We start from the raw sequence: 14,694 nt of genomic DNA, 5'->3' as shown, positions 1-14,694 counted from the left end.
GAACAAATCCTTGGTAGCATCTAATTTAACCTTTTAGTTTTTAACTGTGGGGACTTGGCCCCAGTTCCCTCCAATGCTATGAAAATGTGACTTGTCCAGAACCACGTGACTAGTTTATTGAAAGTTAGAGTGAAAGAATGTTATTATGCAGTTTTCTTGAATATTCGATTGATTTAAATAGTTATTTGAATGATACTTCCAATTTTTTTAAAGGAAATAAATAATGTTTTGGTTTTTTTTTGTTTTTCTTGATTATGTCATTACATTTGTCCTATTTCCCCCCTTCATTCCCCTCCACCCTGCACACCCCCTCCCCCACCACTCCCCCCTTTAGTTCATGAACACGTATCTCAAGTTCTTTAGATTCTATATTTCCCATACTATTCTTGCCCCCTATCTATTTTCTACCTACCATCTATGCTATTTATTTTCTGTACCTTCTCCCCCCTTCTCCTTCTCCCACTCCCCTGTTGCTAACCCTCCATGTGATCTTCATTTCTATGGTTCACTCCTGATCTAGCTGTCCTCTTAATTTGTTTTTGTTTTAGGTGTGGTTGTTAATAACTGTGAGTTTGCTGTCCTTTCACTGTTCATCTTTTTTATCTTCTTTTTCTTAGGTAAGTCCCTTTAACATTTCACATAATAAAGGCTTGGTGATGATGAACTGCTTGAATTTGATCTTATCTGAGAAGCGCTTTATCTGTCCTCCCATTCTAAATGAACACTTTGCTGGACAGAGCAATCTTAGATGTATGTCTTTGCCTTTCATGACTTGGAATACCTCTTTCCAGTTTCTTCTTGCCTGTAAGGTCTCTTTTGAGAAATCTGCTGACAGTCTGATGGGAACTCCTTTGTAGTTGACTGTCCCCTTATCTCTTGCTGCTTCTAGGATTCTCTCCTTTATTTTAATCTTGTCTAATGCAATTATGATGTGCCCTGGTATGTTCCTTCTTGGGTCCAAATTCTTTGGGACTCTCTGAGCTTCCTGGATTTCCCGGAAGTCTATTTCTTTTGCCAGAATGGGGAAGTTCTCTTTTATTATTTGTTCAAATAAGGTTTCCACTGGTGGCTGTTCCTCTTCCCCTTCTGGTACCCCTATAATTCGGATGTTTGAGCGTTTAAGGATGTCCTGGAGGTTCCTAAGCCTCTCCTCATTTTTTTGAATTCTTGTTTTTTCATATTTTTCTGTTTGGTCATTTTTTTCCTTCCTTCTGGTCTGCTCCCTTAATTTGAGTCCCAGTTTCCTTTCCATTACTGTTGGTTTTCTGTGCATTTCCCTTCATTTCAATTAGTTTAGCCTTCATATGTTCCTCTAATTTGAGACTAAAATCAGCCAGTTCTGTGAGCATCTTGATCGCCAGTGTTTTGAACTGTTCATCTGAAAGTTTGGCTATTTCTTCATTGCTTAGATTTATTGGCTCTGGGGCTTTGAGTTCTTCTTGAGCCATGTTTTGGTCTGTTCGTGCCTGTTACGTATGAGGAGAGGTGCCTTAGATGTTAACCAGGGTGGGGCTACCCAGGTCGCTGGTTTGTGATGCTGTATGTGGGGGCGGGGGTCAGAGAGGAAGCAATGGTGGTCCTCCCGGCTCACTCGGTCTGTATCAATGCACGTCTCTTCACTGGTTTATCTGCGTGCAAATGCATGACTACAGACAGCCAGCCACACCTCGCCTTCCCTGGGTCAGCCCATAGCTACCCCGCACCTGGGATCTGCGCCCTTGGCTGCCTGTGCGTGCTGCCAGGGTCGGGGGATCTTTTTTGCCCAACCCGCTCCACTGCTGGCTTCGCCCCTCTCACCAGTTTAGCTGAGTGGTCGTTGTTTTCGGACTCTGTATTGTTTGATTTTCTGTGTTTTGATTGCATTTTTTATTGTTAAAATTTTGTTGTTTTTAGATTTGGTTGTTCGAGGAAGCAAAGTGTTTCCACCTACACCTCCATCTTGGCAAGGTTTTGCTGAAAGTAATTGTGGTTGATAAGGAAGAGAATTAATATTGTGAAGGAAAAAACTGCATGTAACTTCCATGTAGTGTCTGCCCCTGAAGTGCATTTTAATTGGGATTACCCAGAAATCTGCTTCAATTGTATCATGTGTTTCCCTACTAAGTAGCAACTTACAGCTCAAACACTGGTATTTTAGTCAGATGCTTTATAATAAAGGCCCCATTTTGGCTAACTTAAATATAAAGCTGTACTGAAGCATAAAGAAGCAGGTCTCAGCCAGGACCAGGGTCTGGGTCTTTGATAACATGGAGGCCTTCTGGTCTAGGGCTTTCCTTTGTGTGTGTTCTGATCTTCAAATCAAGAGAGACTATCAGCAGTATATGTGCTCAGAAATGAGGCCGTGAACTTCCAGTTCAAGTACCCAACCTATTGTACTAGGGTCTCCGTGTGCCTTTATTCATGCTAGAGAGACAGAATCTGATCACTGAGCAGCTTAATGGATTGGCCCCTTAGCTGCAGGACACAACTCTGGTCTTTTCAGTGGGTAAAGATGAACTATTACTTTGTCCTATCAGTCAGCTAATTTCACATTTTAGCAGAATTAATACAGTGTTCAGTTACCAGAGATGAGAGTTACCTGTAAGAGAAAAATTTAAACTAACTTAAAACATCAGAATAAAAGAATGGCTCTGATATTTCTAGGGTTCCATGTTTTTTTCCAGAATTATGTTTTGGGACAGATATTTTGATACACAGCCTAGCTATAGGAAAGAATTTTTAAAATAGATATGGTACATTCTACATAGTCTGCAATACATGATTGCCATAATTCCAGAACCAGGAAAACAGAAGATTTTGTTTTCCTGGGTAAAAGCAATAATACAAAACATTTCTGGGGGATCCTTATTGGCTCTCAGGGAGTTCAGAACATTGTTTTTTCTGGTTTAATATAGAACTGATTGATATAACCCACTCCCATGGTTATTTCAGGTTATCTTCTCATTTTTGTAACCTCCTCCCACCTCCAAAGCTGCTCTTGAGTTAAGGACATAGTATTTCAATGACTACAAAAAAAGGAGGAAGGGATTTGGGGTTATTCACATGACATACTTTCCAAAAAATTGTATATCTTCTTGTGTTTTATCAGATTTATATGATGCCATTTTATCAATTCAGTTAACTTTTTCAGAAAAACCACACATTTTTAACTATCAGTGTATACATACATATTTATACAAATCCTAAAATATAAGCACAACTCTGCAACTATTTAATATAAACTAAACACACAAAAAAACATAAAAATCCAATACATATTGATAGCCTTTCTATTATTTTTTTAAGAAACAGTTATAAAATTCCATATCTCTGTTATCATCTCAAAGCTCCAGATTTTATTTTTCCCCTTTTCTCTGCAGAATAAAACATAAAAGATAAAAAATAATTCTAAGAACTAATTAGCAAAACAGATTTCTCACTATGTGATTCATATGTATCTTAATAAAAATAAATAACTATTTAATTCTGTAGCTGAAACTGATGACTAGAAAGTTAAAGTAAGAAATTTCTGGAGTTCTGGCCAAGATAGAGCCGTAGGTAGAAACCCTTCACTTCCTCGCACAACCAAAATGAGGATAACAACCAATCTAAAATCAATAAACAACCAAAATCACCAAAAAATCAAGCAGCATGGAACTCTGACCACCAAGGAATTAAAGAAAAAATCAACCAGAACAACAAGACTGGTGAGGCAGACCAAGAGGGCCAACTGGGAAAAACTGCTGGGAGGAGGTTGAGGGCTGGGGCTGACTGCCGACCTTGGCAGAACTGACTTAAGGGGAAAACTGAGACTCAGAGCTGACTGTGGCCTATGGCTGGGGTTGCTACAGTAGGAGATACTTCCAATCTCACATGAGAGTCTATTGGAAAGTGTGCTACAGACAAGCAGGTAAGCTGCACTCTTCCCTCTCTGGCCCCTTCCCCATGAGCAGCACATCAAAGGGGGTTTCCCTGCCCTGGTGAATACCTAAGGCCCCACCCCCTTACAACCTATCAGCTGCCCCGAGACAAAGAAATGTGGCCCAAATGAACAAACAGAGCATAACCTCAGAAAGAGAACTAAGTGATGAGGAGATTGCCAACCTACGTGATGGAGCATTTAAAGCCTTGGTAATCAAAATGCTCACAGAACTGATCGAGTTTGGTTGAAAAATGAAAGATACCAAAAATGAACTAAAGCAAAATGAAATATTCAGGGAACCAAGAGTGACAGAAAGGAAACCAGGATTCAAAGCAACGATTTGGAATAAAAGGAAGAAATTCAGGTGGATCAGAACAAAGAAACAAGAATCCAAAAAAAAAAAAAAAATGAAAAGAGGCTGAGGATTCTTTAGGACAACCTCAAATGTTCCATTATCCAAATTATAGGGGTGACAGAAGGAGAAGAACTATAGCAAGAAAGACATTAAAAACTTATTTGAACAAATAATGAAGAAAAACTTCCCCAATCTGATGAAGGAAATAGACTTCCAGGAAGTCCAGGAAGCCCAGAGAGTCCCAAAAAAGTTGGACCCAAAGAGGAACACACCAAGGTACATCATCATTAAGTTACCCAAGACTAAAGACAAAGAGAAAATCCTAAAAGCAGCAAGAGATAAGGAGACAGTTACCTACAAAGGAGTTCCCATCAGACTGTCAGCTGATTTCTCAGAAGAAACCTTGTAGGCAAGAAGGGGCTGGAAAGAAGTATTCTAAGTCACTAAAGTCAAGGAACTATATCCAAGATTACTCTATCCAGCAAAGCTTTCACGTAGAATGGAAAGGCAGAAAAAGTGCTTTCCAGATAAGGTCAAGTTAAAGGAGTTCATCATTACCAAGCCCTTTTTATATGAAATCTTAAAGGGACTTAGCTAAGAAAAAGAAGATAAAAAATATGAATAATAAAATGACAACAAACTCAAAACTATCAACAAATGAACCTAAAAAGAAGAGAAAAACAATGAAAACAAAAACTAACCAAACAACTAAAACAGTAACAGAATCAGAGAAATGGACATCACATAGAGGGAGTTCAGTGGGAAGTGGGAAGGGAGAAAGGGGGGGAAGGTACAGGGAAGAAGAAGCATAATTAGTGGACATAAAATAGATGGGGAGAGCTAAAAATGGTATAGGAAACAGAGAACTAAAAGGGTTATATGTACAACCCTTGGACATAAACTAAGGAGGGTGGGAAATGCTGGAGGGTTGGGTGGGCAGGGCAGAGGGGGATAAAGGGAAGGTAATTGGGAAAATTGTAATAGCATAATCAATAAAAATACATTATTTTTTTAATGCAAGGCTGAGGAAGAAACAATGAATTGTTTCAGTTTGGTATTGGAGGTTTTTAAAAGAGCAAAGAGAAGATTATTTTGGCTGTAGAATCTATTATGAATTTCCAGTAAATATTTTTAAGGTTGCCAAGATAGGGCTGGGAGGAACTACTGATTTTATCTTATTAATTAGAGGGAAAGAATAGAATTTTAAATATATTATTTAAAAAAGAACCATGAAATTTGGTTCTGATGATGTGGTAAATAATATGAAGTCAAAGAAGATTTCTCATTCTAGGTGGGAAAATATATGATACATTATCAAAGTTTATTGAAATGTATTGTTTCCACAAATGGTTGTTGAGTGCTTATAAGGAGCAAGCATTGTATCAGACACTGTAAGAAGCACAAGAGGGAATTAAATGGGAGACTTCCATTAATTTGTCAATGGCTTAAAAACAACATACAAGACATTTACAGATTTGGAAGAAATGACTGAATGTGGAAGTACATACAAAACCACAAAATTCTATGGAAGTATAGAAATTATATTTCAAAAATAGAAAATCAAGGAGTTTTCTAATGAATGAGATAACATTAGACTTGAGTCTTGAAGTTGGAGAGGGTTTGAACATGCAAAAGTAGAACTAGAGTGGGAGAACATGCTGGAAAACACACACAAAGTCATACATGAATGTGTACATGAGCATCACACACAGAGTTGTATTTGTGTGTATATTGAAAGGCCAGTCATTATATTATTATAGTGAGAAATAAATAATTTGAGGGAAGAGGCTACCTTATTTATCACTTTATTATTTTTTTCTGGTACCTAATATAGGCTCAAAAATGTTGAATATTGTCAAGATGGATAGTGATGCCAAAGGAGATGAAATAATTTGACAAATGATTATTAAACAAAGAAAGAAAGAACATAAATAGTTTTTATGTACCAAAGTTTAATTATATATATATATTTATAATGTGTGTGTGTGTATAGCAGAGAAACACATTTAAGTTTCAAAAGGAAGCTAACTGTAACAGTTGCTTGTGAGGAATGATGCAAATCATACAATTGGGGAAAATATCTTCATCCTTTTCATTCTAGAATGTCATGGGGGACAAAAAAAAGACAGAATAAAATGTCTAGCTCTGCCTATCTTTCTACGTTACTTAAGTTACTTGAGATTCAGAGTAGTTGTATTTCTGTTTAGAAAAGCACATAAATAAATCATTGAAGTTAAAAATAGACTTATTAGAAACAGAGTTTGAAAATAGAGAATCGGGACACATGTTTTGAGCTGGTATTTGATGAACAAAATGCTACTGAATAGCTCCATCAGTGGTGACCCCTGAAGGACTTAAAAATAGGGAGGTTTAATATTCCATTTTAATTATGTACATTATTGAACTATAAACTTCTTTCCTGACTAAAACTGTGAACAGTATTCTATACATATAATCATACTGGATGAGTAGAATTGGAGAAATCTAGGAAAAGATCTGTATCACAGCTGAATGAGAAAGAAAATTAAAAAGAGATTAACATTGTGTAAAAAACAGATTGAAATAAAAAAGTGAAGAGAAGCAGCAACTCAGAGACAGATGTAATTATGAGGAATTAAATCTCTAGAAAGTCACAAAATACAAAATTGTGGGTTGGTAAACTTAAGCAATTTTGTTTAAATTTCAAAGAAGACTCTGAGCTCAGTTCTATATACTTATCGTATTTAACACTTGTGATTATATGACAAAGGTGGAGTTATAATTCCAAGATCTCTTGAGTTTCCATTTAACATTCTTTCTATTGTTAGAATAGCAGAAGGTGGAGCAAAGACACCTCAAAATGTTAGGGAATAGGGAGACTATGGTGGATGTATAAAGAGAAGTATCCCATCTTTAAGTCATCTTGGTCCGACAAATGGAGACACTCAATGTTTTACCAAAAATGGGGGTGGTGGGAAGTGGGAGTAATCCATGCCGGTGCAGGCAATAAATAATGAGTGCATGGGGGGGGTACAGAATTTAAAAGAAACAATAAAATTGACACTGAACGTTAACCTGTTGTTTTCATGCAGAAGTAAATCTAAACCATGTTCAAGATAAAATCCTCCCTGCTGAGGCTAACTCTACCCGCCCAGCTTTGGTGTGCCACTGAAGACATATGTTTGGGAAAGACATACAATGCACTTGCCTGTCTGTGAGGTTAAACACAAGTCATGCAAGAAAATCTACATAAAGCTGGATGTAGCTAATCAGAGCCCAGCACAGCATCTCCCTCATGAGAGCCAGAGAGCATTGCATAGTGCTGCCTCCTGGTTAAATATTTCAGTTGTTCTTTGGAGGTTGACTGTCTGTTTGTTTACACTCCATTCCATTCTTTTCTACAGCTATCTTTCCAGATTCAGTCTATTCTCCTAATCAAAGTTCACTCCTAAATGAAATTAGCCAATTAGAAATAAAATCAGATTAGTCTAAAATGTAAACTCCATGTGAATAGGAATAGTGTGTGATGTGTTCTTTACCTCTCTTTTGAAAAATATTGTGAAAAGTACATACAGTGAAATGTTCAGATCTTTTATATACAACGTGATATTTTGGATATCATTCAAGTCTTTTCCCCATTGCTTTCTTTTACTTTGATTTTATTTATTTTTTTCCATTTTTTTTTGTTGTTCAAGTTCAGTTGTCTTCTTTTCACCCCATCATGCTCCCCACCCCACCCATCCCCTCCTCCCACCCTCGAACCTACCCCTTTTGGCTCTGTCTATGTGTCCTTCTTACATGTTCCTTGATGATCCTTCCCCTATTTTCCCCCATTATCCTTCTCTCCCCTCCACTCTGGTTACTGCCAATTTGTTCTTTATTTCAATGTCTCTGGTTGTATTCTGCTTGCTTGTTTGTTCTATTGGTTAGGTTCCACTTATAGGTGAGATTATATAGTATTTGTCTTTCAACACCTGGCTTACTTCACTTAGCATAATGCTCTCCAGTTCCATCCATGCTGTCTCAAATGGTAGGAGCTCCTTCTCTCTTTCTGCTGCGTAGAATTCTATTGTGTAAATGTACCATAGTTTTTAGATCCACTCATTTACTGATGGGCACTTAGGTTGCTTCCAGCACTTGACTATTGTAAATTGTGCTGCTATGAACTTTTGGGTTCTTTTGAATTGGTGTTTCAGAATTCTTGGGGTATAATCCTAGCAGTGGAATTTCTGGGTCAAAAGGCAGTGCATCCAAAGTGGAAAATGCTATGAAATTTCTTCCCCACTGCTTTTTTAATGAGTAAATTACCTTTTAAACAATAAGTTTTAGGAGTTATTTATATAGTCTGGACACATATACTTTGTGAACTCCCCCTTCCAGGTTTACCTCTCTTCCCACGAGTTGAAACCACTTTGGCAGCCTTAACTCTGCCCTTCAAAAATAAAACCAGTGAGACTTCAGTTTTATTTTACAGTTCTAGTTGTTCTATATTCTCTGCTGACTAAGGAATTTCCTGAGGGTAAAGAACATATAAATATTAATCTCTTTCTTTTGAAAAAAATATTTATTTATTTTTAGAGAGAGGGAAAGGGAGGGAAAAAGGGAGAAAACATCAATGTGTGATTGCCTCTCGAGCACCCCACACTGGAGACCTGGCCTGCAACCCAGGCATGTGCCTTGACTGGGAATCGAACTGGCAACCCTTTGCTTCACAGGCCACACTCAATCTACTGAGCTACACCAGTCAGGGCCAGACTTTGTGACAGTTATCAGTAGGAAGGTTAGTTCAACACGTTTTCATCTTTCATTAACTGAAACTGAGACTTATTCCTGCTTTTTTGCTGTCCTATTTTCAGATGCTTTAACAATCTTTTTTGTTTGTTTGTTTGTTTGTTTGTTTGTTTGGAATTAAGTGAAAATTAACAAAAATTTTAAAAGAAGTATAATGCTTTGACAAGTAGAGTGCTGTGAACTAAATTTTGTTCCTTCAAAATTTGTGTGTTAAAACCCTAACCCCTGATCTGAGTACATTTGGAAGTAGGGCCTAGGAGGAAGAAATTAAGATTAAATGAGGTTAGAAAGATACAGTCCTGATTCAGTAGGATTAGTGTCCTTCATTTGAGAGAAATTAAACAGCTCTCTTTCATACTGTGAGAGGGCTGGCATCTGCAAGTCAGGAAGAGAGCTCTCACCAGGAACTGAATTGGCTAGCACCTTGATTTTAAGCTTTTCAGCCTCCAAAACTGTGAAGAATAAGTTTTCATTGTTTATTACATTCAGTTTATGGTATGGCAGCTTGAGAAGACATTTTTTTTCATCAAGTACACAGACAGAGTAAAGTCTAGATTAAACTATTAGGTCCAAACCAGCTCATGGCACAATGCCATGTATTTTGAGTTTATAATTTAGCGTAATTCTTTACTCCCTGCATTAGTCATCTCTTGCTATAAAAGATTATCGCCAAATTTAGAATTTTAAAACAACAAACATGTATTTTCTTACGATTTCTGTGGGTCAGGAATGCATGCACACTCAGCTGAAGGCCTCTGGTTCAAGGTCTGTCAGGAACTGGGATTGTGTCTCACTGGAAGCCTCAACAGAGAGAATCTGCTTTCAAGCTCAGTTACATCATGATTATTGGCTGAATTTCGGTTCCTTTTGGGATGCTGGACTAAGGGCCTAATTTATTCTCTATTGACCGTTTTCTCACCATGTGGGTCTTTTTTACCTGCCTTTCCTCAGAAAGGATGAGGAGAGAGAGCAAGAGAGAGTGACTAAGGTGCATGGGGGTCACAGATTTTCATATGTTAACCTTAGAAGTGACATCTCTTTGCTTGTGCTACATTGTCTTCACTAAAAGTGAAAATGAATTCAGTCTAAGTGGAGGATTATATGAAAGTAGGTAAAGTTTATTGGACGTCATCTTAGAGCCTATGTAGAACACTCTCATAACAAGCAAAATAAAGAATCATTAAAATTTTAAATTTTAATAATAAATGGACCTCCTGTCTTATTTGAGGTGCTGCTATACTGTAAGAGATGGAAAATTAAATATAATGCAGTTCCTGTCTTTCAGGAGCTGGTGGTCTAGTTCAAGAAGTAAGACTGTATACATGTGATCGGTGCTGTAAAAGCTGTAGAAGTTTTAGGAACGGGAAGTGTTGGCAGCAGCAAGAAGGGCCCCAGCTGTTTGACTGGTGGGGTTGGACTAGACCTTGGTTCAGCAACCTCAGTACTTGAGTTTTGGCTAAGAAGGAGACTAAGAAATAATTCTGGAAAGAAGAAGAAGATGAGGGGGAAGGAGAGCATGCTGGACCTCCAGCCCAAGGGCTTTTAAGGCTGAATATTTTAGGGAGGTCCCAGAACAGGATCTCAATAACATATTCATCATTGTTCCATGTGTGTGCTTTCAGAGTCCTGGTCTCTACTGATTGGCCAGTTGGTGCAAGGGCAGAAGTTCTTTAGTCAATGCAGCTAGTCCTGATATCAGCCATGACATTGCTTGTCTGATTTTGCTCCTTTTGGGGCCTGCAGCTGAAACAAAGCTGAGGCTTAGATGTTATTTTTAAAGGTGAAGGCTTAAGGGAGTGGTCATGAAGCAGCCTATCCGGAAGTCTCACAAGGCCACTTTTAGCCCCTTGTTCTGCCTCTGAGGGGGTCTATCATATGACCAATGATATGCTAGGGGAGGAAGGGTTACCATAGGATGAGGTCCTTGTTTTTCCAGTTGTTCCCATTGCCAGGCACCTGGGGCTTTCTGCCCTGGTGTCCTTCTGTAGCTGGCCCATCATCCTTGCTCTGCTCATGTCTGTCTTACTCCCTACCATAGAAGGACTTTATAAGATGTGAAAAATGATGCTTTCACAAAGGAGGTAAGGCTGTGCTGTGTTAAAGGACAAGAGCCTGCCTGCTAGAGGGGAGAGAAGGCACCTTCTAGCATGTGCCTGTGAGAATCTTTCAGAAACAGACATCCTGAATGGCAAAGCCCAGGGTCCACACTGGGAGGAGTGGTGAGGAATGAGGCTGGATAGAGGAGCCAGAAGCCATATTGTAAAGAGCATGTTGGGCAAAACTAGGTACTTTGGACTATATACAGAAGTGAAGTAGAAATGTAACAGGGTGCTGAGCTAGAGGTCCCCAAAATGAGGAAGTCCCCCACTAACTTGGCTTGAGGGTGAAAGAAGCAGAGGACAGCCAGTGAGAGTTATTTTGCATAGCTGAAAAATTTGGCCAATGTTTTAGTAATGTTAGTAGCTGTGCCTGCTACATTGGGAGCCAGGGAGATGGGTGTGACTCTAACCCATCATGCAGCTGGGAGATAGTCCCCCAGCTACAGAGCCTGCTTGAGATCCACATCATAGGGCCATGCCTTTCCAGACTAACAATGGCAGCCACAGAGAGGCAGAAGAAACCAGAGTATTGGCAGGTGTAACCCTTTGTGGGAGGATTCAGAAGTGGGGTTAGGGAAGAAGATCCATGCTGGGATTTAAACACAAGTGCCAGTGCCTGGCAGCCATTGTTCTCTTAGCCGTGTGGGGGCTCTTAACCACGGGGCTTGGGAAGGAGCAGAAAAGCAGGATGTATCAGCCATTCAGGGGTCTTGGCCACATGGTTTGAAAGGATGCAGAAGGACCCCCACCAGCCCACTGTAAGGAGGGGCCAACCGGTTTTGGATTAAAAGCAGCAGCCTAGCCTAGCATGGAAGACTGGGAGAATCCAAGCAGGAATATGGACAGGAATCTGTCTAGCTAAACATCAGACTTCAATCACTTTTTCTGAGAAACAGTACCTTGGACTGACCTCAGTTGGCAAAGGCAGGCAGGACTGCGTTTGTGGATGTTTCTTTTGTTTTTAAGGGAGTGGGTTTAACAGAAAATTTTGTCATTATTTTAACCCTGTATACCTTTCAAATAAACAGTTCCTTTCCTTGTCATAAGACTCTAGCACCTGGGAGTCACAGTCATTTTCAGCAGTGGACAATAGAACCCAGAGGTGTTTTGGTTTCAGAAACACTGTAAGATTTGACCAGATATGCACATATAAAGAACATTCTTTCTTGAGCTCAGTGTGCGTGCTCTTCTTCACCAATAAACAGATCCATGAAAAGAGTAATACTATATTCCCTATGCTTTACTTCGTGCCTCTGTGATGGTGGATTATTCCATCTGGGTGCTGGAAATGTCGAGGGGGACACTGTGTAAAGTATATGATTGTATAACCACTAAGCCGTACACCTGAAACCAATACAAAATAAAATTGAAAGAAAAAAAAACAGGAATATGTCTCCTTTCCAATTGCACAACCTCTAAGACTCCTGCATCAGAATGACTAGGTCATAATCCAGGTGGAATGGTATCTGAGAATGCCTTTACTTTAAATCAGATCACACATTTCAATGACAATGCACCATATCTCAATGACATGTAATTTCTCATAAGCACTGCCTTTTGTAAAGTAACTGGAAGAATATAATTCAAGTTCATTTCCAGAGAAGAATGAAAGAAAATAGTGGTATTCCTGCATAATGTTAACCATAATGCAGCCCAACCCATAGCTCCTTTATTTAGCTTGCTAAATTCAATGCATCCTAAACACTTTAATTATTTGCTCCATTCCTTTCTTCCTCCAAGGTGCAAACTCTATGCCATTTACTTGTTAAGACTCCCTTTGAAACTCATTTCTCACTTTTGCTCAAGGATCCAGAAGCTTTCTACTTAGAAGTAAAAAAGAAGCAATGAGGCGTATATTCAGTGATACTTAAAACTGGATGAGTCATGCCCCCAAAATGCCTGGGAGTTATTGGAGGGCTCATCCATGTACCACAGTTCACAGTCCTGTGCAAATCCAAACAGCTCAGATTCTACTGAAGTATGTAAGTTCTGCTTGTCTAGCATTCTTTTATTAGTGTTGTACTGTCAGAATCCTCATAACCCAAGAGATCAATGGATTTACCAATGTTTACTAAACTTACACCGTCATCAAAGGGCAAGGATGACACAGTCTTCACAGAATTACATGATCTCTGGTTGTGTAGCGCTCAACTGTGCAATGAAGTTTTAAACAACTTGCATGTGTGAGGTCCCCATAACATTAAACCTGGCTCTAATATGCTTCAGAAAAACCTGGCACCGCTGAGTAAAAATTACATAAAGTGAGATCTAGGTCACCCATTCTCACAGAGATTAGAGTGTCTTGTCAAAATAATAACATTTTCTTCATAAAATCTTAACTTTAGAAACAGGTAAGAAAGATACAATTATCATTAAAAAGTCTTCTGTTTTAGATTACTATATTTATAATTTTATCTACCAAAAATACTTTTTTCTTCTTAAGATAGATTAATTTATAAGCAGTCCAGCAGGATGTTCAGATATTAGAAGCCAAAAACACTCATTTTATTACCTACATCTTCTTAGCTGGGATTATGTAGGGTTTTAAAATTATCATTTAATTATGACTGAGGAAAGACAAGCTTTAGGGAAGATTAAAGGATCGGGCATGGGCTTTCAGAGCAGGTGACTGGCAGGAAAACTTAGTAAGTATATATTAGGCAAATTTGAATGATGACAGATATAGAAACTGAGTAACTCAGAACAAAGTTACAGAACACAAAATCACAGAAGACATTCTCTAGTCCACTGTGGCTTATATTGTCAGGTTGAGAAATGTTTTTAAGATAAAATGTTAGCATTTGTCATCAGATATAAGTTAATGTTGGATCTATGAGAGTTCTAAAGTTACAAACCTAGAAGTAATTAAGAACATAGAGATGAGTTAGAGTATTTATAATAATATCAACATGATATTTTGCTATTTTGGAAAACCAGCACTCAAAACTCACATGGCCATGTTATGGTAGAGAAATGGAAATACACACATACACATATATATACACACACACACACACTTGTAATATAACAGCCAAGTAAAGCCAATTGTTATCAAAGAGATATACTAGATAGACAGACATGAGAAGAGTAGGGATAATAGGCCAGGTACAGAAAGTCACCAGGGCAGAGAGCCTCAGGTTGCCTAGCAATGGGCTAAACTAGATTGGGACCTCACCCCCAGGATGACCCATCCTCCCCTAGCATATTTGCTGATCATGCATTTTAGACCCTGTGACCTTTAATACTGTTAGTCATGTGGTTTGAACCCCTCCCTGACCTCTCCTCCCCTGGCATGTCACTGGCCATATGATAGACCCCCTTAGAGGGGGAACAAGGGGGCTGAAGAAATATCTCGTATTGTACAACTCCCATGTAAGCCCTTTCACAACCACTCCGTAAAGCATTAAGCCTTCAAGACAGTGGGGTTCTGACTTGCATCAGATCATCTCAGGAATAAAGCCTCAAGTATGTTTACTACAGAAACAGAGTTTTGGTCAAACTAGAGGTAACATATAGGTCTCAGCCCTGTTTCAACTCCAGGGCTGAAAAAGCAGCAAGGCCAGGCAGAG

The sequence above is a fragment of the Artibeus jamaicensis genome, unplaced genomic scaffold (assembly GCF_021234435.1).
Source record: "Artibeus jamaicensis isolate MK-2021 breed Jamaican fruit bat unplaced genomic scaffold, CSHL_Jam_final contig_3126, whole genome shotgun sequence".
Lineage (NCBI taxonomy): Eukaryota > Metazoa > Chordata > Mammalia > Chiroptera > Phyllostomidae > Artibeus > Artibeus jamaicensis.
The sequence above is the reverse complement of the archived record's forward strand: the minus strand, read 5'-3'. Positions refer to the sequence as shown.